We start from the raw sequence: 23,922 nt of genomic DNA, 5'->3' as shown, positions 1-23,922 counted from the left end.
ACTATGAAGCAGGATTTGGGGTTAGAGAGATAACTTCAGGTTTAACTCTGTGTTTTCTGTCCTACTACGGTAGTTTACCTCTTACTGGGTTACATCGCCATGCTAACTTATGCTGAACAGTTAACCTGCTCCGGAGCAGCAATCTGTCAATGCCCACCTGAACACAGCAAAATAATAAGAAAATATTAATTACAGGCAGAGGGCAGGGTCTCTGCAGATAAATACACTGTCACACACTTCTAGTGGCTCATAGTGGGTGATGATAAAGCTATACATTGTTTTTTTAGTGTAATCCTGTATAGTATACCTTTAAATCTTTTGTTTGAAGAAGGCTTAACTCGACACACAAGCTGTCATTCATACAGATTTTATTTCATTTACAAATGACAAAGGAAGTTGCCTCAAATTTGGAGTTTGTAGAAGTTTGTGCAGCAGCTTCTGAACATGCTTACTGCCCTGAAGTCACTTTTAGTTTCATTGAGAGAAACCTGTTGATTAAAGATACATTCGATAAAATGGGACTATTTTTAGAAGAATGTTAAGACAAATATAATAGGAGATCTATAGTAATTATTTAATATGATATCTTAGTATAGGTCTACTACTAATAACAAGTCTGTATGAATGCTCAGAGTATATTATAACTAAGTATTATTGGTGAAGGGACTACCTGTTAGGTGTTGAGTTACTGTAAACTGGACAGTTAACAGACTGTATCTACAGTGAACATTTAGTAAAGAGAAGACTGTCTGATGTTCTGTGTCCTTTAGTTTGCAAATCCTTGAATCTCTTTATGAAGTCTTTGTGTTTCATACTGTGATGCAGTAGACTGTAGAGTGCAGTTCGCTGTATTCTCCACTAGAGGGAGCTGGAACTCCGTTAATTAATATATATTGTTAAAAACATTATTTTGTCCATCAGATATCAGACTCTAATCTGACTTACAGTTTATTTTCCCTTTTAAGAACTCAGATGGGATTGTGTTTATTTAAAATATAAAATAAGTTACAGTTGTCTTTTGGTGATAACTGTATTGCTCTCTCGTTCTTAATTCCTATTGGACTAGACTGTGTCATGTGACCCAAAAGAGACTCAAACCATCAGTGAGACTATCGGTGCAGAGGACCACTCCTCTACCTCAGACATTATTGCAGTATCGCTTCTCGGCCTTTTGGCTAAGATCAAGTGTAGTATCTGTTCTTATCAGTTTAATATCTGATACGTCCTCTACCCGGGGACCATATATTAAATTGATTTTTGGAACAGGGAGATGGAATAGGGGCTTGCTCCGTCCACTCCACGCATTGACCTGGTATTGCAGTACTTCCAGGAACGGTGCACCCCCCTCTATATGTTGAATATAAAGAAATTTAATGCTTTGTAATTAAACTGTTATAACTTGAACTTTGCTTGTTATTATAGTATTTGATTAAGCAATTATTGCAACACGTTATACAGGTATAACTGCACTTCATTGATTGTGGTCTAACTTTTCTACAGTGTTTATAATCCTTATTTTTAGAGCAGGAAGCTGCAAAGTAGTGATATACATGCCCAGTATTAAATTAACAGAATAAGCAACTGTTGAGTGAAAACATTAAGAAAACGTTGATTTATTCTCAGTAGATCCCAAAACTGCTTCACTGCATGATAGTTTCAAAATTAGATGTCAGTTCAGTCTGATTATTAGGTTAGATCATTCACTAAACAGTGAAAATCCTCACTGCTGCATTTCTGCTGGTTTCACAGCCTGCTGTTCCCTGATATATCAGAAGGAAGCTAGAAACACTGAATATGTGAACTTAATTAAGTACACAATAATTAATAAGTATTTAAGTCATCGACCACTGAGCCTCTACCATTGTAACATCATGATTTAACGACCCCCTACGTCGTCTGTCCATCTTTTGCGTGGATTACAGTACTCATATTGGCTTCTTACTCACGAAACTTTTATTGCACTTACAGTAACGCAACGAGTGTTGGCTATCATCAAGTCGACCTGGTTCACTCTCTCTCCTCTGATCCACTCAGAGGACACTTACTCAGGACTTTACTCAGGATTTTATAATCTACACACAGCATTGTCAAGGGCCTATAATTAGCTAACAGTGTAGGGTCATCTTTTTTGTATAGTAAGGATATTATTCCCTCCCGCATACTGCTGTTCATTTTACCACATGCATACATTTCATTATATATTTCCAGTAAGTGATGTCCTATTAGATCCCAGAATGAAATATAAAACTCTTTTGTGAGCCCATCTATGCCTGGTACCTTATTATCTTTCATGGTTTTTAAAGCAGCGTACGACTCCTCCAATTTTAAGTCTTTGTCCAATTCCTGTTTTATGTCTAGAGGTATTTTTTTGTCTAAACATCTTATGAATTTATCTCCTTTTTCAATATCTATGTCTTCTGCATTGAAAAGCTTGCCACAATGCAGCCCTGTCATCTCCGCTATCTCCTCTCTATCTTCACATAAGTCACCATTTTCTTTCTTTAATCCCTGTATTACCCTCTTTTTCCCTCTTGCTCGTACATTTTTGAAAAAGAACGCTGAACACTTTTCATCCTCCTCATATCTTTCCCTCTGCATTTTAAAGGCAAAGATTTTTGCTCTTTGTTCAAACATCTCCTGTTGTTTCTTCTGTAACACAGTTAATACTTCTCTGTCTATTGATGTTCCAGATGTGTTGCACTTTACATATACCTTTTGAATCTCTTTTTGTAAATTGTAGAAAGTCATGTGTCGTTCTTTTGATTTTTTCTTGCAGAAGTCTGATGTATATTGTTTTATTCTATTTTTTGTGTCCTCCCACCACTCCACAGCGGAGAGATATAGACTCTTTAATTCGACACATCTTCCAAAAAAATCTCGAAAGTCATCTCTAAAATCTTTGTCTGATAATATTTCATTGTTAAGTTTCCAATACCCTTTTCCAAATCTTGGTATATTTAATTCTATTGTTGCACGGAGAAGGTTGTGGTCCGAATAAAATACTGGAGATGTTTGAACTGAGATAACATTTGTACCTTGTGGGATTAAAATATAGTCTATACGGCTCTTATCGCCTCTGCTATTTTCCCACGTGTACCCGGGGTTCGTTTTGTGTGATGCTCTATATGCATCTACTAATCCAAACTTTCCAATTAGGGATTTGAGTGGTAATGCATTACTTCCTCTGTCAAGTGAGGTATTAAAATCACCCGCTACATATATAATTCTGTTGGTCATGAAACAAGTGTCCAGAGAGTTCAGCAGCTCCCTACGGGCTGCAGACTCTGTGGGAGCATACACATTTATTATTCTCAGCTGTTTTTCATTCCACCTTAGATCCACCACCAGGACTCTACCCTGAACGGGAGAAAAGCTTCCCTGTATTTCCATATTTTTCTTATTGCCACAAAGAATTCCCACCTCGGATGAATGTACCCCACCCACACTCCATCTAGAATCCCCTTTTACCCACTCTTTAGAAAATTTTAATATATCCTTCTCATTTTTTAAATGGACCTCTTGAAGAAGGCAGACATCAAAGTTAATTGTAGCTAGATGGGAAAAAGTCGTTTTCCTCTTAGTTTCTTTTTGAAAACCCCTTACATTCAAAGTGACAATTTTGAATTCCACTTCAGTTATGTGGTTATCTGATTAGTGCAAGAGGAAAAACAAGCGCAAATAGAAGGGGTCCATAACTTACATCAGTCCACATTAGTTCACCTCAGATGACATACTAGACGACTCACAAATCAAATCGTTCTTCGGCTCGCCTCTCACTCCCTGAGGCGGAAAGGGTCTTAAAAGGTGAGAGAGAGAACAGGTTATGGAGGGGGTGTCCTCCCTCAATGCTCTCTCTGTCTAAAGTCTCTTGACTGTGGGCAGCAGATGGAACTCCGCTGGGAGGAATGACAGAGCTGGCTCCAGACTGCTGGGGGGCATCTCCAACGGGCTCGTCCTCCTCTAGGAGAGGACTGTATCGGCCACTTGATGATAGTTGCTCGGAAGTTGTAGCGTGGGGAGAACTAACAGGACTAATGACTTTCCTTTTCTTTGTTTTAACTTTTTTGTCTCTCTTGACCCGACTCCATGTTTCTTGTTGATTGTCTGTTTCGTTACTTTCTCTGTTTCTTGTTGATTGTCTGTTTCGTTACTTTCTCTGTTTCCCGCCTCTTGCACATCACCACCGGTTAGCATGCTAGCGGAGGCGGCTGTCTCTGTCCCCTCTGTGTGGTCCTCCTGTCCCGTTTCCGCTTGTGTCATTCCGCTTTCCTTTTAATATCTGATACGTCCCCTATCCGGGGACCATATATTAAATTGATTTTTGGAACAGGGAGATGGAATAGGGGCTTGCTCCGTCCACTCCGCGCATCGACCTGGTATTGCAGTACTTCCAGGAACGGTGCACCCCCCTCTCTATGTTAAATATAAAGAAACTTGATGCTTTGTAATTAAACTGCTATAACTTTAACTTAACTTTGCTTGTTATTTTAGTGTTTGATTAAGCAATTATTGCAACACGTTATACAGGTATTACTGCACTTCATTGATTGTGGTCTAACTTTTCTACAGTGTTTATAATCCTTATTTTTAGAGCAGGAAGCTGCAAAGTAGTGATATACATGCCCAGTATTAAATTAACAGAATAAGCAACTGTTGAGTGAAAACATTAAGAAAACGTTGATTTATTCTCAGTAGATCCCAAAACTGCTTCACTGCACGATAGTTTCAAAATTAGATGTCAGTTCAGTCTGATTATTAGGTTAGATCATTCACTAAACAGTGAAAATCCTCACTGCTGCATTTCTGCTGGTTTCACAGCCTGCTGTTCCCTGATATATCAGAAGGAAGCTAGAAACACTGAATATGTGAACTTAATTAAGTACACAATAATTAATAAGTAATTAAGTCATCAACCACTGAGCCTCTACCATCGTAACATCATGATTTAACGACCCCCCACGTCGTCTGTCCATCTTTTGCGTGGATTACAGTACTCATATTGGCTTCTTACTCACGAAGCTTTTATTGCACTTACAGTAACGCAACGAGTGTTGGCTATCATCAAGTCGACCTGGTTCACTCTCTCTCCTCTGATCCACTCAGAGGACACTTACACATGCACGGAGCGCTCCGACCCGCCCGCAGTGAAACAGAGGAGAGAAACTCAGTGTGACCATAAATAACAGTAGATGCTCATGCTGAGCTGAAATGAAACGAGTTAACATAAATTACACAAATAACATAAATAAACAGTGTCTACTGTGTTTTGCTATCATTTATAGTTAAATTTCCCTCTGAAAATATTACTAAAGGTACTTTCTTACTTTCCATCACTGGCTGTTATTGTGTATACATTCTGTATGTCTCTGAGTCAATGTGCTATTTATTAAACAGTGTTGTTCACACTCCAGAGCAGTAGGTGGCAGTAGCAGGAATGTTTGTTGCCTACCACCAGTAAACAAAGAAACAGGAAGTGGTTGTAATTTGAGGGAAAAATGTGTGCTTTGTGTTTTTATTTAATTCTCTGAATTTCAAATGTGGATCAAACAACTTTTGATTGCAGTATGATTTAGCTTTGGCTCATCTGAACTTTCTGTTGGGTTGTTACTCATTTGATGGAGGTGAAATTGATACAATGGGTGAATGGGTTTAGGTCAGCTGTTGATTTTTAAATACAGCAATGCATCGTGGGAACACCAGTCTATACTTCTCAAGTAAAATGGAAATAATCTTTGTTGGCCTTGGTACAAAACTGCTCCTTCTGTATTGACTTCCTGCAGATCCACAGCCTCTTATAGCCTGTGGTTTTGATGATGTATTGATTGTCAACACCATCAGTCAGCATGGTATGTCTGTGAAAGACTTCCCTGGCTGTGATGTGTACAACTCATACTTACCTGGCAGGGGAGATACCATGATCAAGAAGGTGGTTCACCCAGGGCGAGGCTCAGCCATTGCACTCCGGTTGTGCTGACCCCTGCGAATTCCCCAAATGTGGGAATCTCGACTGCATAATTTCTGGTAGTGGGGGACTGCGTTCGCGCTCTCCCCTGATAATTTGTTCAAAAGAAAACTCAGTACTCTTACTTACAATAACTTCATGATCTCTCAGATTTATCTTGTGATCCTTTAAAGGGGCCTGACTACTAGGTTTGGAACCACATGACTTAACAAGCTAACTGTATATAAAGTAGTTCAGATTCAAACAGAGACGGTTTTGGGATCCACTGAGAATAAACCAACGTTTTCTTACGTTTTTCAAATGTGGAAAAGGACAGTGAACGCAGCACGTTTCCATTTTACAACCTACTTGTCTCACTCAGCAGTTACTTGTTCTATTCATTTAATAGTGGCATGCACGTCACCACTTTGTAGCCTCCTGCTCTAAAAATAAGGGTTATAGACACTGTAGAAAAGTTTGACCACAAAAACAAAGACCACAGTCAATGGAGTGTACTAATACCTGCATAATGTGTTTAAGTAATTGCTTAACTGAGCACTGAGCGTAACAAGGGGAAAATTCGAACACTGTAGATAACACTCTTAAACCCTTTATGGCTGGCATGTACCAAAAAACACAATTAAAGAACATTTCATTATGCAAGCAACACAACAACTGACTAAAAGTGCATCGAGAAAAAGTGGCCTTGCTCTGCCAATGTGAACACATAACTCTAGAAAACTCAATACAACTATAGTGCAAAACAGTCAAACAAAAGTGCATCAATAAATGTAGTCCTGAGCAGGGTTTTTCGGATCAGCAAAAAAAAAAAAAAAGGGAGACAAAGCTTTGCTTTCCATTTATTCTGTAAAACACTTACAGCAAGGAACTTTTGCTCATGATCTTAAATGAAAACAACATTCTGTACGGATCACAGATCAACTACGATCCGTTGCACCACTATTAGTTTCCAATACTCTTTCCTATATTATGGTATTTTTAATTCTGTTGTCACTGAGAGAGGGTTGTGGTCTGAATAGAATACAGGAGATACTTGAACAGATAAAACCTTTGTGCCATGTGGGATTAAAACATAGTCTGTTCGACTCTTATCACCTCTGCTGTTTTCCCACGTGAAGCCAGGTTCCTTTTTGTGTGATGCCCTATATGCATCTACTAATCCAAACTTTCCTATTAGAGATTTGAATGGTAATGCAATACTTCCTCTATCTAGAAAGGTATTGAAGTCACCCGCCACATAAACAATTCTGTTAGTCATGAAACAGGTGTCAAGTGAATTCAATAGCTCCCTGCAGGCTGCAGGTTGTGTGTGTGTACACATTAATTATTCGTAACTGTTCCTCTTTCCACTTTAAATCCACCACCAAGACTGCCCTAAACAGGAGAAAAGCTGCCTTGTATTTCAATGTCTTTCTTATTACCACATAGTATTCCCACCCCACTCACACTCCACCTAGAGTCTCCATTTACCCACTCTCTGGAGAATTTGGATATGTCATTTTCGTTTCTCAAATAGATTTCTTGGAGAAGGCAAACAACAAAATTAAGTGTGGCTGAATGAGAAAATACTGCTTTTCTCTTACTTGCTTTTTGAAATCCTCGAACATTCGGAGTGATAATTTTGAAATCCACATCAGTTCATATACAGACAACTCACGTATCAAAACGTTCCTCTGCTCGCCTCTCAAACTGAAATTATAGTCTCCACGTCCACGAGTGTCTGCTAGGGTCTGCGCGACGTAAATTTCGTCATCGGAGGGTGTGTTTAGGCTCTGTGCGGACATCCACATACCTGCAATTTGTTGTGTCCACACTGACCTGTCCGCAACAGTCCATGTGGACACAACTCTCTGTTCCTGTAAACAGCGATCTACTGCGCATGTGTGGAACACGTCCTCCGAGCAGACCCCAGAAGGTAGTATAAACTACCCGTCCGTGGTGTCCACAGCTGTCCGTGTGCGCGTCCGCTCGGGAGTATAGATGAAGCTTCACTCTCTGATGCAAGAGGAGTTTTGAAAGGAGAAAGAGAGAGAGAACAGGTTGCGGAGGGGATGTTCTCCCTCAGCACTCTCCCCATCGGAAGTCTCCTGACTGTGAGAAGCAGCCGGGACGCCGTTGGGAGGGATGATGGAGCTGGCTCCAGACTGTTGGGGGGCATTTTCGGCGGGCTCGTCCTCCTCTAGAAGAGAGTTGTATTGGCCGCAAGGAGATAGCTGCTCTAAAGTCGTGGTGTGGGGTGAAGTGACAGGGCTGATGACTTTCCTCTTCCTCGTTATACTTCTTTTGTCTCTCTTCACCAGATTCCACCTATCTTACTGGTTGTTTATTTCGTCTCTTTCTCCGTTCCCTGCCTCCTGCTCGTCACCGCTGGCTAACGTGCTAGTGGAGGTGACTGTCTCGGTCTCCTCTGTGTGTCTGCGGTTCTCCTGTTTCGTGTCCGTTCGTATCTCTCCACTTTCCGTTTGCTGCTTGCAGATTTCTTCAATTACAAGTTCAATGTCTCTCAAATCTTTCTCCGTTGTTTTTGCCGTGTCTTCCCCACAGTTTGTTTGGGTCGTTTCTCTCCCACTTTCACGGAATGGCGCCATATTGTCTTTTAACACCGAAGCATATGGCTTTGGCTCAGGGCAGTTTTGTGCTAAATGTTCTTCTGAGTTACACAAGTCGCATCTCGTAGTTTCCTTGCAGTCTTTAATGGAGTGTCCAAGTCCACTGCAGTTCCTACATCGAGTCTGTGTGCAGGTCTCCGCTACGTGTCCATATGTGTTGAATTTTCTGCAAAATCTCGGCTGTCCAGCGTAGATGAGAAAGCTGCTGTTCCTGCCAATGGTAAAGGCGGCTGGGGGATGGGCGAAGCTGTCGTGTCCTTTAGATTGTTCATTTAGTTGTACCCGAAACTGTCTTTTCCCAGTCCAGATACCCAAAGCGTCTTTTATCTCTTTCCACTGGGCAAAACTATTGCGTCTGCTGAGGAAGTAACGAACGGTCTCCTCACTCACCCAGGGGTTGTACATGTGGACGGTCACGATATGAAGATTGTTCCGACACAATGACGACACATGAAAAGCCTTCAGGAGTGAGCTAGCTTGTTGCGTAGCTAACTCATATGCTTCTTCCATTCGAGTGCTAGTGGTGAAAGTCACATCGTAGTAGCCGTTAGCTTCATTCTGCTGCAGGCACAGAAGATCTTCAGGTTTCAGTTTCAAAGCGTTAAAAAGGTACTGTTCTTCCAAATGACACTCTTGTCTTTGAAAGCTGCTTCTTTATCTCTCAACTCAAATCTTAGCGTGTTCTTCATAGTTAGCCCGGCTGGTCTCTCTGCTGACTGCATAGTGGCCAATGTTGCCATCGCCATGGGGGTTGGAGATAAAATTTTGTGTTAGTACAACTGCTTGATCTTGATTTTAGCCAAATTGAAATTCAAAAAAATATGCAAGTTTGAGATACAGAAGTGGGGCTGGGACTCCATTAAAGACAGGTGGAAGATATTGTATCCAACAGATCCTCGGCTATCACAAAGCTGACATTAGAAAAGGATGGTTGATGTGAACTTATATACAGACCTGTCTATGCCCCCCAAACACTCAGGACTACATTTATTGATGCACTTTTGTTTGACTGTTTGCAAAGTGGTGATATACATACACTGTTAAATTAATAGAACAACTAACTGCTTAGTGAGACAAGAAGACAAGTAGATTGTAAAAGCAAATGTGTTCACTGTCCTTTTCCACGTGAGAAATGTAGGAAAATGTTGATTTATTCTCGGAAGATCCCAAAACGGTCTTTGTTTGAATCTGTTAGTTTAGCTTAAGTGCACTGTAGTTTTAAAATTAGATGTCAGTTCAGTCTGATTATTAGGTTAGCTCATTCACATAAAAGTGAAAATACTTAATACTTAACTTTAAAGTACCAACACAGCAAGGGTTGGGCCAATGGCTGACAGTCATCGACTACTGAGCCTCCACTGAGCCCGTCATTGTTTGTCCATCTTTTGCATGGATTACATTACTCTTATTGGCTTCTTACTCACGAAACTTTTATTGCACTTAGAGTAAGAGGACACTTTTGTACATGCACATCGCTCAGCCCCGCCCACGGTAAAACATAGGAGAGGAGCGACCATAAATGAGAGCAAATGCAGTAGATGCTCACACTGAGCTGAAATGAAACGAGTGCACATAAATTAGGCAAATAACACAAATAAACAGTGTCTACTGCGTTTTACTGTCATTTATGGTAAAATAAAATAAATGTAGTGGAGTAGAAAGTACAATATTTCCCTCTGAAATGTAGTAGAGTGGATGTATTAAGTAGCATAAAATCAAAATTCTCAAAATTATACTTTAGCACAGAACTTGACTAAATGTACTTAGTTACTTTCCACCACTGGCTGTTAGTTTTATACAGAAAAAAACATTCTGTGTTTATATTTTGTGTGTCTCTGGTTCAATGTGCTATTTCTTAAACAGTGTAGTTCACACTCCAGAGCAGTAGGTGGCAGCAGCAGGAATGTCTGTTGCCCACCACCAGTGAACAAAGAAACAGGAAGTGGTTGAAATTTGAGAGGGAAAAATGTGTGCTTTGTGTTTTTATTCTTTTCTCTGAATTTCAAATGTATATCAAACAACTTTTGATTGCAGTATCATTTATCTTTGGCTCATCTGAACTTTCTGTTGGGTTGTTACTCATTTGTTGGAGGTAAAATTGATAAAATAGGTGAATGGGTTTAGGTCAGCTGTTGATTTTTAAATACAGCAATGCATCATGGGAATACAAGCCCTTACTTAAGTAAAATATAAATGGTAAAGTAAATAACCTTTGTTAGCCTTAGTACAAAAGTGCTCCTTCTGTATTGACTTCCTGCAGATCCACAGCCTCTTATAGGCTGTGGTTTTGATGATGTATTGATTGTCAGCACCATCAGTCAGCATGGTATGTCTGTGAAAGACTTCCCTGGCTGTGATGTGTACAACTCATACTTACCTGGCAGGGGAGATACCATGATCAAGAAGGTGGTTCACCCAGGGCGAGGCTCAGCCATTGCACTCCGGTTGTGCTGACCCCTGCGAATTCCCCAAATGTGGGAATCTCGACTGCATAATTTCTGGTAGTGGGGGACTGCGTTCGCGCTCTCCCCTGATAATAATGTGAAAAATAAATAATAAAATCCACTCAGTGATGAGTTATGACAGAAAAACAGGTTAATGCTCTTTATCCAAAATCCATGTTGGTATTTTGTAGTTGCAATTGTACCTAAGGAAGTAATTTACAAGATTAGTCTGATGTATAGAGATGCATAAAACATTATCACAATCACTGAAAATAAGGTCATTTATATGGCGTTACGGCTCTTTTGCAGTCTGCGTCTCCCTTTTTAATATGGTCAGTACACTGAGGGATAATTAATCTTATTTAAAGATGATTAACAGGATTTTTTAAAAAAGTATTCAGATCAATCAATTTGAGATGGAAAAGGTGCTGTTCACAACTTACAGACATTTAACCTTTGAGTGGCTGCAAACAGACACTGCTTCATCCGACAGGGTCACAAGTCAATAAGTTTGTGAATCACTGGCTTTATAATTTACCTGTTTTCATCTCAGTACTGCAACCTGGTATCAGCCAAATGTCCTGTTTTTTTCTACACTGAATATATATATTTTTTTATAATTATGGTACATGTTCTTTGTTCCACTCACTAACTAACCACTCACAGTCAAGCCTACCATAGTTGAGGCTGGGTGGGTGTGTTCAGTCACAGGACTGGCTTTACCTCCATGTAGTTTGTAAATTCCACTGTAATCATTTTTAGATTTTAACGATATTGATAGACCTAACATTAGTGACTGTCTCCACAGAAAATCGAGAACTTTTTTTTAACTTTTACACAAATCAATCACCATGTCAGTGGAATTTTTTTAGTTGGAGTCTACAAATTATGAAAAATAGTTTACAGTCAATGTATTTACAATTATTACAATAACAATCACCAATTCCTGTTAGTCTACAATTGTGGTAAAATCTGCTTAGTTGCTGTACAATTTATTGCCCAACCCCCTAGATGTAGACATCATTTTCACTGGACAAAAACTTTTCTTTGTTTTTCTTCGTATGCAGACTCACTCACTGGTAGTGAGTGAGTCTGCATACGAAGTGCTGCCAACGAAGGCCAACAAAGACCACTGAACTCTGGCATATAGAGTACAATGGTGAGAAAGCTTTGCAGCCTGTGACAAACCTCAGAGCGCTGTGGTCCACAGTATCCAGCCAGTGCAGGCATCGGGCAGGGGCTGCATGTACAGCAGATCACCATAGTCGAGCAAGGGAAGGAACGTAGCCTCAACCAGTTTTTTCCTGGCAACATAGAAAAAGCAGGATTTGTTTCTAAAATAAAAACATAGCTTTAGCTACAGTTTCTTTATTAAGTTTTCAACGTGAAATTTAAAGGTTAAATGACCATCAATTAAAATACTTAGATACTTGTTGTGTGACACCAATTCAATCTGACTGCCATGCAAGGTTACAATATTCGGAAGAGAAGCTGAAGTCTTCTGGGCATTAGAAAACAACATCAATTTGGTTTTTGTAGTGTTTAACACAAGTTTCAGATCGAACAACCGTGACTCTACAATACCAGAGGCAGACTGCAAATACTCAAGTGATTAAGCAAGGGTGGCACCACAGCAGTAGATCACAGTATCGTCGGCATAGAAATGAAACTGTGCATTAGGAACATTTGACCCAGGTTGTTTACATAGATAGTAAACAAAAGTGGACCCAGAACAGAACCTTGGGGGACCCCTAATGCAACATATAGTACACTGGAGGAAGTGCCATCAAATTTAACACATTGTGTCCTTTCAGAAAGGTAATTTTCAAACCAGCCAACAGCCTGCTCAGACAACCCAAGATTGAGCAGCCATTGCTTCAGGAGAAGGTGATTTACTGTATCGAAGGCCTTTGAAAGATCGATAAAAAGAGCAGGACAGGTTTTTTTTGTGATCCAGTGACTTAATTATATCATTAACAACCTATAAGGATGCCATGATGGCACTGTGTCATTTTCTGAAGCCAGACTGGTGCAATGAAAGGATATTAATAGTGCTCAGGAACTCCTTCAGTTAATCATTTACCTTCAAGGACCTTCGACAAGATGGTTAAGTTGGAAATAGGCCTATAATTGTTTTAACACAAGGAGATCATGAGCAGATTTCTGCATTTTTGGGATGACAATTTGACTGAGAGTGAGGTTAAAAACACTTGATAAGGGTTCAGCAATAAAATCAGATGCAAGTTTTAAATAGTATGGTTCTTGAATAGAAGTTGGGGAAAGGGGAAGGGAGGAGAAGCACCTGAGTTGGAAGAAGGCCAGCAGCAGAGCAGCAAGAACACAAGGAGGAAGCCAGCAACGGAGCAAGCAGGGGGAGAGAACCACGCGGAGGAGGATGAGAGGCACCTGCTGTTAGTTGCAACAGAACGGCAGGGAGGAGTGTGGCAGAGACAGAGTGATAGACCCAGCAGCAGGTAGAGGACGGCGGCGAGGAATAGAGCATAATCCAGACAACGAAAAAAACCTCAGTTCAGCAGAGTATAGTCGGGATTTTCAGAGACAATTTTTGAACTTTGGAGCCAAACAAACAATAAAAAACAGACACATCTCATAGGACAAACTAAACAAATGTAGATGTGTGTGCTGTCATCTTGGATTGTAACCTATTGGTCTCAGTATAGTGCGTTTCGCATTCATTTGTTGCATTTAAATATTAATGAACACTCAGGCAATTCTAAAATAAGAATAGCAAATGTCAGTATTGCAGATAGGTAGATAGATGCTTAATTGTGATTGCATATTAAAACACAATGAAACTTAGTTTGGCAGCAATCCACTCCATTTAGCAGCATTAAATAAATGAATGTATGTATAAAAAATATAAATACATAATAAATAGTCATATTCAGATAAAATACCATAAAAAATAGTTAGTTCTTGCACTTGCATTTTCAGCTGTTATATGTTGCACTTGGGGACTGGACTGGGTCTGTCATTAACGATGTCTCTGAGTGAGAAGGATTCACCTGTGCTCTGGCTTAACAGGTACTCCAAACCAAGCAATTGTTCATCACATCGGCACGGAAAATCTCCCCCACGGTTTCACCAAACAGCTGCTGGCAGCACGTGTTCAAATGGTCAATCAGAGGTGCCGAGTACGTTCTGTGGTTTCAACCTTTGTCACCATTCACAGTGTCAGAACTTTGATCCGAATTCCACCGAGCGATTCCGTGAATCAGGTAAACCTGATGGGGTCGCGCTGCACGGTGGGGACCTGTGAATGACAATAAAATGATTAAATGTGTCATAACATGATGATAACAAACCCTTAAATATTTTCAGCACCAACCTCTGCATAGAAATGGGATGTTGCTTAAGTGGATAAATTATTATTGTTGAAAGTCTTCCGTGTCTGCCATGACCATGTTGAGCTCTGGGAGGAACAACGAGCACACCTGTGTTGCCTGTAGTCAACTAGACACAGGTGAACTCAATCTGCTCTCAGTCAGTGCTCCTATAACTAGGAGGAGAAAACATTGTTCTGTTTACTGCCACCAACCAGACCTGTGTCCTCTTATTCCTGTTGTGTGTGTCTAAAAGTGAATTATTCTTTAATGTTTATTAGTTTGATAACTCCACAAATTTGTTTAGTTCGATTTGTGATTCATTCCAGTGTTTAACTGATGTTTTGTTTAAATATTACAAACTTTGTCCAGAGCCAATGAAAATTTGATTGTGATAGTTAAGATGGTTAATATGAGAACTGTTCTCTTAAACCTGGTTAACAAAAAAATTGGTTTGTGGAAAAACAGAAATCTGACATATGTTGGGAAAAAGTAATGGCTATTAAGGCAGATATCCTACCAACGTTGTTACGTCTAGCATATGTGTTTCCAATGCACCCCGCCGTTAGAAAACCCCTGACTAGGATAATGTTTAATTTTTTCTGGGGAGGTTATGAATACATAAAACGGGAACGAATATATCAGTGCACAGAGGATGGTGGAAGAAACCTTCCTAACATCCCCCTAAAATTGGATGTATTGTTTCATTGTAATATATGTAATCTGCTGTCTAGGGATTATGTACACAAATGCCAGGTTTTTTTGAAGTTCTGGCTCACTATCCCTCTCCGTTTTGTAACATTGTGGGACAACAGTATCCCAAAGGCAGAAACTACGCCAGAGTATTTCCAGTATATCGTCAAATGGTCTAAGAAGAACTGGGAGTGTCGAAACAAAGATGAAGTTAAAAAACACAGAGTTTTTTATCAGAAGTTAATAGAGAAGTCATGTGAAACAGAGATAGTTCATATAACACAGACAACCTGGACAAGAGCTCAATTAAAAGGGCTGGGGAACAGACTAAAAGATTTTAATTGGCTCGTATTACACAACAAACTACCAGTAAGATCCATTTTATATAACCACAGGCTGACACGAAATAAATATTGTCCAAGAAACAACTGTTTTGCGGAAGAAACGATATGTCATGTTTTATGGGAATGTCATTTTGCTGTCTCAGTTTGGAATATGTTGAAACGTCGTTTTACCTGTCTTAATACAGTTGATTACGAAATAGTGGTGAAGTTTAATATAAAACGTGGACAAGAAGCACCTCCTGCCGTTGGTGACATTAATCTCGCTGACTAAAGCCAAATTGTGGAATTCCAGACAGACAGTCATCAGCGGGACATTTGAATGGACAGACTGCGGAGTGTTAAAATGGATTGAAATGGAAATTGAAAAAATATGCATATTTGAAATACAGAAGTGGGGCTGGGACTCCATTAAAGACAAGTGGAAGATACTGTATCCAACAGGTCTTCGGAGATCACAAAGCGGACATTAGAAAGGGATAGGCAACATGAACTCAGGACTACATTTATTGATGCACTTTTATTTGTTTTATTCTTTTGCACTTTAGTTATAATTTTCTGGAGGTACGTGTTCAGATAGGCAGAGAAAGGCCACGTTTTCTTGATGCAATTTTGGCTAGTTGCAGTGTTTCCTGCAAAATGAAATGTTCTCTAAGTGTGTGTTTTAGCACTTATAAGCCATAAAATGCTAAAGGATATTCGAATTACTCCACATGAAGTTGTGTTTCATATTTCATTCAACATTGTTCTGTTTCATACCTTGTTACACGGGGCCACAAAGTACAATATTGTTGTACCGTAATGTTTTGTTCTGTGCTTGTTTTTGAATAAAATATATATTTTCCAAAAAAAAAAAAAAAATCTGTTCTTATCAGTTTAATATCTGATACGTCCCCTATCCGGGGACCATATATTAAATTGATTTTTGGAACAGGGAGATGGAATAGGGGCTTGCTCCGTCCACTCCGCGCATCGACCTGGTATTGCAGTACTTCCAGGAACGGTGCACCCCCCTAATACGGTGAAAATAAAGATATATAGCATATAAAATCATCTACACAAACAGAGTGCCAAATAGCATTAGCTAAATGCTTATAAAGGGGATGAGCTGTAGTGCAGTGCATTTTGCTGGAGATGTGATTGAATGAAAGTCCACAGTCAAGTTGTTCGTGTCCATGGCGCCATCTGCTGAGCAGGTGTTGATACTGATGTTTATATGGATGGATTCAATCTGACGCTGTCATGAAACACAATATACTGTAAGTGGTTTTACAGCTTTCATTATAGTTATTTTGTTCAACACAGTCTATACTATTAAAACTGCAGTGAAGTATTGATCAAACTTAAGTTTTATTTAATTCAGACTTTGTGAATCAGGTTCTAATTAATTTGTCAGACAGCTCTGTTGTGAATAGAGCAGCTGTCTAAGGAAGTGAACTGTTACTCGGTGAAGAAGAGAAGAATCTGGAAATACTTAATTTTTTGTCAAGGTTTAAGGTACAATTAACAAATCAATGCATTATGTAGTACAGAGTTAACATTACATTCCTATGTACAGTACAGATGACAGATCTGTCAATGGTTCTTGGTCTTTACACTCTGCAACTGTTTCAAAAGTGATTGTTAGGTGAGACAATAACAAACTTTATTATAAAGTTTAATTAAAATTCTCACTGTTCTTCTGTCTTTTTCCTTTCTCTGGTCTTGCAGGAGTCTACAGGAGATTACAGGAGTAGTGAGGGAACACTTAGAAAACAACACAGCACTACAGTGTAGACAATAAAGTATCATTGAACAATGATTAAGAATGAAATGTCATAAAAATGAAAACTATTTACAGTTTGTCCAGTGAGATGCAATTATTTACAGACAAAGAATCCTCACTCCAGATCACCTTATTTAACAAATTGTTAACAACACCACAACACTACAGTTTAGACAATTTCAAAGGTATCATTGAATATGATTAATGAAATCTAATGAAAATGAAAACTATTTACAATATATACAATGCAACTGTACCATATTTACAGATTTATTTACAGCTCATTCCTCCAACTTGTCAACAACAGAGACGAAGTGTTCGTAGCTGCCGTACACTCTGTTGTCCAGACCTTTTGATGTGGACATCATTTTTACAGGGCAGAAAGTCTTTTTTTGTGTGTGTATTTTTTTTATGAGTGTACAGAGAGGGAAATTCTGCACCTGCGACAGTTTGCGTCCTATTTCTGTGGGCTGTTCCTTCATCTTACGCTTGTATTGCGTAGCTCTCACCCAGAATGCAGTACTGCTAGTCCTGTTTGATGTGGTAGTGGTCTGAGTAGCGTTCATTATGGGCAGAGTTGGAGGGACTGATGTAGGCGGACCAGCAATCCCAGAGGTAGCCTGACTGGCAGGCATTATGGGCTGTGTAGAGGGGCCAGCAATCTCAGGGGTTACCATAGATGCAGAGAAGGAGGGCACAGGTCCGGTGATGGTAGAGGTGGTAGAGGCACATGTCTGGTGGATCCTGGATGCACTCCGGGTGTTGCTGCTGGCCTTCCCACATCTCATCAATGGCCGCTGTAAATACACAGACATACATACAATGTGTTAGATTCACTTTGTACACTAGACTATCCATATCTATGTTGTAATAACTATTTTGTTTGAGTTTTTTTTATACCAGGTGTTTTGAAGAGGCTCACTCCACTCTCGTCCAGCCCAGCGGGACCTTTCAGCTCCTCAATGGCCAGGTGGATGAGCCAGAATGTTTCCTGAGCCCCGAGTGTGACCCTCCCTCCGCACATGGTGTTTGAGCTGCTCCCTGGAAATGTACAGGCGGACAATATCCTTATCGGAGACAGACTTCAGCGTTGCGGGGTCCTTCGCTGTGATGGCATTGATGAGCAACTCCAGGTCTGTGCAGCTGTAGGCCAGCACTGCCCCAGCTAGAGCAGACTTGAGTGCAGTGTACTTGGAGTGAGACTCTGTGCGTATGGCTGCGTCAAACTGGTGGATTAAGTGGAAGATGTTCAGATGCACAACCATCCCATTGTCCACCCAAGGCTGGAACAAAGTCTTCACCGCTGACGGGCCCTGCGCACGGCAACACCCACAGTCCACATACAGGATTTTGGGCACAGGTTGATTGGCCAGCAGAAACCTTTCCATGACTCCACGGCACATCGGTTCCAGCTTCTCAGTGGACTCCTTGCAGGTCAGCACAAATGAAACTATTTTGGAGTGCTCGTTTCCGATGCTGGTGAACCACTCAGCTGAGCCTTTACCCTCAATGTAAAACTAAATAAAAACAAAACAATACTGCAATATTAAGATGTCTCTGAGTGAGAAGGATTCACCTGTGCTCTGGCTTAACAGGTACTCCAAACCAAGCAATTGTTCATCACATTGGCACGGAAATTCTCCTCCACGGTTTCACCAAACAGCTGCTGGCAGCACGTGTTCAAATGGTCAATCAGAGGTGCCGAGTAGGTTCTGTGGTTTCAACCTTTGTCACCATTCACAGTGTCAGAACTTCGATCCGAATTCCACCGAGCGATTCCGTGAATCAGGTAAACCTGATGGGGTCGCGCTGCACGGTGGGGACCTGTGAATGTCAATAAAATGATTAAATGTGTCATAACATGATGATAACAAACCCTTAAATATTTTCAGCACCAACCTCTGCGCAGAAATGGGATGTTGCTTAAGTGGATAAATTATTATTGTTGAAAGTCTTCCATGTCTGCCATGACCATGTTGAGCTCTGGGAGGAACAACAGGCACACCTGTGTAGTCAACTAGACACAGGTGAACTCAATCTGCTCTCACTCAGTGCTCCTATAACTAGGAGGAGAAAACATTGTTCTGTTTGCTGCCACCAACCAGACCTGTGTCCTCTTATGCCTGTTGTGTGCTTCTAAAAGTGAATTATTCTTTAATGTTTATTAGTTTGATAACGCCACAAATTTGTTTAGTTCGATTTGTGATTCATTCCAGTGTTTAACTGATGTTTTGTTTAAATATTACAAACTTTGTCCAGAGCCAATGAGAATTTGATTGTGATAGTTAAGATGGTTAATATGAGAACTGTTCTCTTATGCCATATGTATTTCTCTTCATTTAATTTCCTTTTTTGTGGAATCTGCCACCTCGCTCTCCTTAATTCTGCTGCCTCACGCAGCAGCACGGCTGGTCTTAAACCAGCCTTAAACAGCACATGTCCCAGTTGCTGCCCACATCAAATTCAAAACAGCAACTAAAACAGCTCCCGCCTACCTGAACTCTCTCAGTCAGGTCTACACTCCTTGTTCTCTCCTGACTAGATCATTGCTTATGTTGTATCAGCTCTCAGATGTGTGTCGCTTTGGATAAAAGCGGCTGCTAAATGAAATTGAAATTGCCTCAGGCTCCAGTCCTCTCCCATTAGGTTATACCTTAAACAGTTATAAACATACGGAATAAACCATATCTGGAATCATGTTAGGCAGAGCTTTGTGGAATCCTTCCAGGCTGTTACTTCCACAGAGACCCTTGTAACAGGAAATGTCTGCACCGTTGATGGTTGTGGTACGAACCACCTGGTAAATTCTCATTTCCAGAGGATCCTGGGTACACTCACACCTTGTCTATGGTGGATGTACATAAACCATAACAAACAGTTTAACATTTATAAAATGAGCAGTATTATATGTGCACCAACAAAGTACATATTCAAAAATACTACACTAACATTATAGTATGTAGACCATAGAGTGTATATGTACCGTGCATTTGATACTTGCCATATTGAAAGTAGTATTGATAACTTTTTTTATATGTTTGTATAAAGTTTTGTACCTGGTGATTCGAAAAGGCTGACCCCATTCTCATCTAACCCAGCGGGTCCTTTGAGCTCTTCACTGGCTGACTGAAATGTCTCCTGAACCCCAAGTTTGACTGAACATGGTGCTTGAGTTGGTCCCTACAGACACTACCTTTTGCATTTGCAGTTATTTAATTAGGAGGTACAGTTTTTCTTTCTATAATTGATAAATGAAACTGTTTCTTTTAGGACTGCATCCAACAGCAAATGTCATTTCTCCCATTAGTAAATGAGGAACAACAGAATTAGAACAACTTATATTAATACAAATTTGACAAAAATGACTCTTGATCTTAACTATGAAAGTGAAAAGTTCAGCTTTCTTCAAGGGCCAAATGTTTTTGCTGGAGGGCCAGATTTGGCCCACAGGCCGCTGTTTGCCCACCACTGTTGTACAGTTTCCTTTCTGTTCAGTTGTGTTTCATTAGTTCATTGTCTTTGCACTTCAATGCCACTTTCACTGAAATTCAGGTTGTACAGTTGTATTGCTCATGTACATCTTATTTTTATTTTTTTATTATATTATTTTCCTTTTATCTTATCCAGTGGTGGAAGAAGTATTTAGGTTGTTTACTTAAGTAGAAATACTGTCATCTAAAAATATTCCATAGCATGTCAAAGTCCTGAATTCAAACTGTTACTTAAGTAAAACTACAGAAATATTAGCAGCAAAATGTACTTTTAAGTATCATAAGTGAAATACTTATTATTATTATATATTATAGTATATTGTTTGTTTTTATGACTAACTTGTACTTGTACTTTTTCAAAGCACATGTTTAACTTACATGATGATATTTTTAGTGGTGTTTTTGTGTTTCAGTGCAGTTCGGTCTTCCGTCCACTAGAGAGCGTCGGAGCTCCGTTTGTTGTTCAAAATGGACACAGCCATTTAAAAAAGAGCTTTTTAGGCGCAGAGGACTCAGTAATTGATCAGTTTTTAATGTGTGAACATGAACATCAGTGAATAATAGAAACGACTCGTTTCCATGGCAGCTTTACGTTGTAAAGAAGCGCCTCCTGCTTTACGCTCCTATTGGACGAAAACGCACCACGTGACCGTGAAGCGCGGAGGAGACATTACGTTTGATTTAATAAACTGTATTTATAGCGACTTTATAACGAATTTGCTTTTTCTCCGACTGTTGTTCAGCGTGTTTTATCTGTTACTTCACCCGCTGCTGTCGGACTGTTGCTGCAGGTTTAGACCCGTCAGTGAGGGGGACTGTGAGGAGAACTCCCTCCTTTCTCCGACGTGATCTCAGTATCGCTTCTCGGCCTTTTGGCTAAGATCAAGTGTAGTATCTGTTCTTATCAGTTTAATATCTGATACGTCCCCTACCCGGGGACCATATATTAAATTGATTTTTGGAATAGGGAGATGGAATAGGGGCTTGCTCCGTCCACTCCGCGCATCGACCTGGTATTGCAGTACTTGTAGGAACGGTGCACCCCCCTAATGTTGTGAAAATAAAGATATATAGAATATAAAGTCATTTACATAAACAAAGCGCCAAATAGCATCAGCTAAATGCTTTTAAAGGGGATGAACTGTACTGTAGTGCATTTTGCTGGAGATGTGATTGAATGACAGTCCACAGTCAAGTTGTTTGTGTCAATGGCGCCATCTGCTGAGCAGGTGTTGATACTGATATTTATATGAATGGATTCAATCTGACTCTGTCATGAAACACAATATACTGTAAATGGTTTTACAGCTTTCATTATAGTTATTTTGTTCAATACAGTCTATACTATTAAAACTGAAGTGAAGTATTGACAAAACTTTTATTTATTTAATTCAGACTTTGTGAATCAGGTTCTAATTAATTTGTCAGACAGCTCTGTTGTGAACAGAGCAGCTGTAAGGAAGTGAACTGTTACTCAGTGAAGTAGAGAAGAATCTGGAAATACTTAATTGTACCTTACACCTTGACAAAAAATTAGCAAATCAATACATTATGTAGTACAGAGTTAACATTACATTCAAATGTACAGTACAAATGACAGATAATCTGTCAATGGTTCTTGGTCTTTACACCCTGCAACTGTTTCAAAAGTGACTGTTAGGTGAGACAATAACAAATTTTATAATAAAGTTTAATTAAAATTCTCACTGTTCTTCTGTCTTTTTCCTTTCTCTGGTCTTGCAGGAGTCTACAGGAGATTTCAGGAGTAGTGAGGGAACACTTAGAAAAAAAAACACAGCACTACAGTGTTGACAATTAAGTATCATTGAACAATGATTAAGAATGAAATGTCATAAAAATGAAAACTATTTACAATTTGTCCAGTTGAGATGCAATTATTTACAGATAAAGAATCCTTACTCCAGATCACCTTATTTAACAAATTGTTTACAACACCACAACACTACAGTTAAGACATATCATTGAATATAATTAATGAAATCTAATGAAAATGAAAACTATTTACAATATACACAATGCAACTGTACCATATTTACAGATTTATTTACAGCTCATTCCTCCAACTTGTCAACAACAGAGGTGAAGTGTTTGTAGTTGTCCAGACCTTTTGATGTGGACATCATTTTTACAGGGCAGAAAGTCTTTTTTTGTGTGTGTATTTTTTTTATGAGTGTACAGAGAGGGAAATTCTGCACCTGCGACAGTTTGCGTCCTATTTCTGTGGACTGTTCCTTCATCTTATGCTTGTATTGTGTAGCTCTCACCCAGAATGCAGTACTGCTAGTCCTGCTTGATGTGGTAGTGGTCTGAGTAGCGTTCATTATGGGCAGAGTTGGAGGGAGTGATGTAGGCGGACCAGCAATCCCAGAGGTAGCCTGACTGGCAGGCATTATGGGCTGTGTAGAGGGGCCAGCAATCTCAGGGGTTACCGTAGATGCAGAGAAGGAGGGCTCAGGTCCGGTGATGGTAGAGGTGGTAGAGGCACATGTCTGGTGGATCCTGGATGCATGAGTGACTACTTTCAAGTTTGTTAAATGCACACATTATGTTTAGTATCTTCACCTGCTGGTGAGGATGGCAGGGAACATAGCTTGATAAGCATCACTAAGTTGTAATAAAATAGTGGGATCCTATGCAAGCCACTGACCCATCTTGCTACCTTCACCGCTCCTGGCTGCTTTGAGGCACTGTCCACAGCACAGGACCTCCGTCAGCATAGTGTACCAACCGGATACATCACAGATGTGACGTACCTGCAATGTGTGGCAGAGTATTGTGGAATCCTTCCAGGCTGTTGCTTCCTCGCAGACATTTGTAGAAGGGCACATCCACATTGTTGATGGTTGTGGTATGTGCCACTCTATACATGCACATGTCTGGTGGATCCTGGATGCACTCCAGGTGTCGCTGCTGGCCTGCCCACATCTCATTACTGGCCGCTGTAAATACACAGACATACATACATACATACAGTGTGTTAGATTTACTTTTTACACTAGACCATCCATATCTATGTTGTAATAACTTTTTTGTTTGAGGTTTTTTATACCAGGTGTTTTGAAGAGGCTCACTCCGCTCTTGTCCAGCCCAGCGGGACCTTTCAGCTCCTCAATGGCCAGGTGGATGAGCTGGAATGTTTCCTTAGCACTGAGTGTGACCCTCCCTTCGCACATGGTGTTTGAGCTGCTCCCTGGAAATGTACAGGCGGACAACATCCGTATCGGAGACGGAATTCAGCGTTGCCGGGTCCTT

General features: G+C 40.1%; 1 long non-coding RNA gene, 4 other non-coding genes and 2 pseudogenes across 5 annotated transcripts; all 7 read left to right on the top strand.

Annotated features, from left to right (window-relative positions):
• Window positions 1-1,155: 1,155 nt before the first annotated feature.
• Window positions 1,156-1,346, top strand: LOC121899584. Its single transcript, XR_006096770.1, has one exon. It is a non-coding gene; the product is annotated as a U2 spliceosomal RNA (small nuclear RNA).
• A 2,884-nt stretch (window positions 1,347-4,230) lies between these two features.
• LOC121899588 lies at window positions 4,231-4,410 on the top strand (annotated as a pseudogene).
• A 1,479-nt stretch (window positions 4,411-5,889) lies between these two features.
• LOC121899599 lies at window positions 5,890-6,053 on the top strand. Its single transcript, XR_006096782.1, has one exon. It is a non-coding gene; the product is annotated as a U1 spliceosomal RNA (small nuclear RNA).
• A 4,887-nt stretch (window positions 6,054-10,940) lies between these two features.
• LOC121899592 lies at window positions 10,941-11,104 on the top strand. The gene has a single exon (XR_006096775.1). It is a non-coding gene; the product is annotated as a U1 spliceosomal RNA (small nuclear RNA).
• Window positions 11,105-14,461: 3,357 nt separating this feature from the next.
• Window positions 14,462-20,534, top strand: LOC121898347. The gene is made up of 2 exons (XR_006096437.1): window positions 14,462-14,499; window positions 19,186-20,534. It is a non-coding gene; the product is annotated as an uncharacterized LOC121898347 (long non-coding RNA).
• LOC121899586 lies at window positions 16,228-16,407 on the top strand (annotated as a pseudogene).
• A 971-nt stretch (window positions 20,535-21,505) lies between the features above and the next one.
• On the top strand, window positions 21,506-21,696 carry LOC121899585. The gene has a single exon (XR_006096771.1). It is a non-coding gene; the product is annotated as a U2 spliceosomal RNA (small nuclear RNA).
• The last annotated feature ends 2,226 nt before the right edge of the window (window positions 21,697-23,922 follow it).

Source organism: Thunnus maccoyii, chromosome 6 (genome assembly GCF_910596095.1).
Source record: "Thunnus maccoyii chromosome 6, fThuMac1.1, whole genome shotgun sequence".
Taxonomy (NCBI): domain Eukaryota; kingdom Metazoa; phylum Chordata; class Actinopteri; order Scombriformes; family Scombridae; genus Thunnus; species Thunnus maccoyii.
The sequence above is the reverse complement of the archived record's forward strand: the minus strand, read 5'-3'. Positions and strand labels throughout refer to the sequence as shown.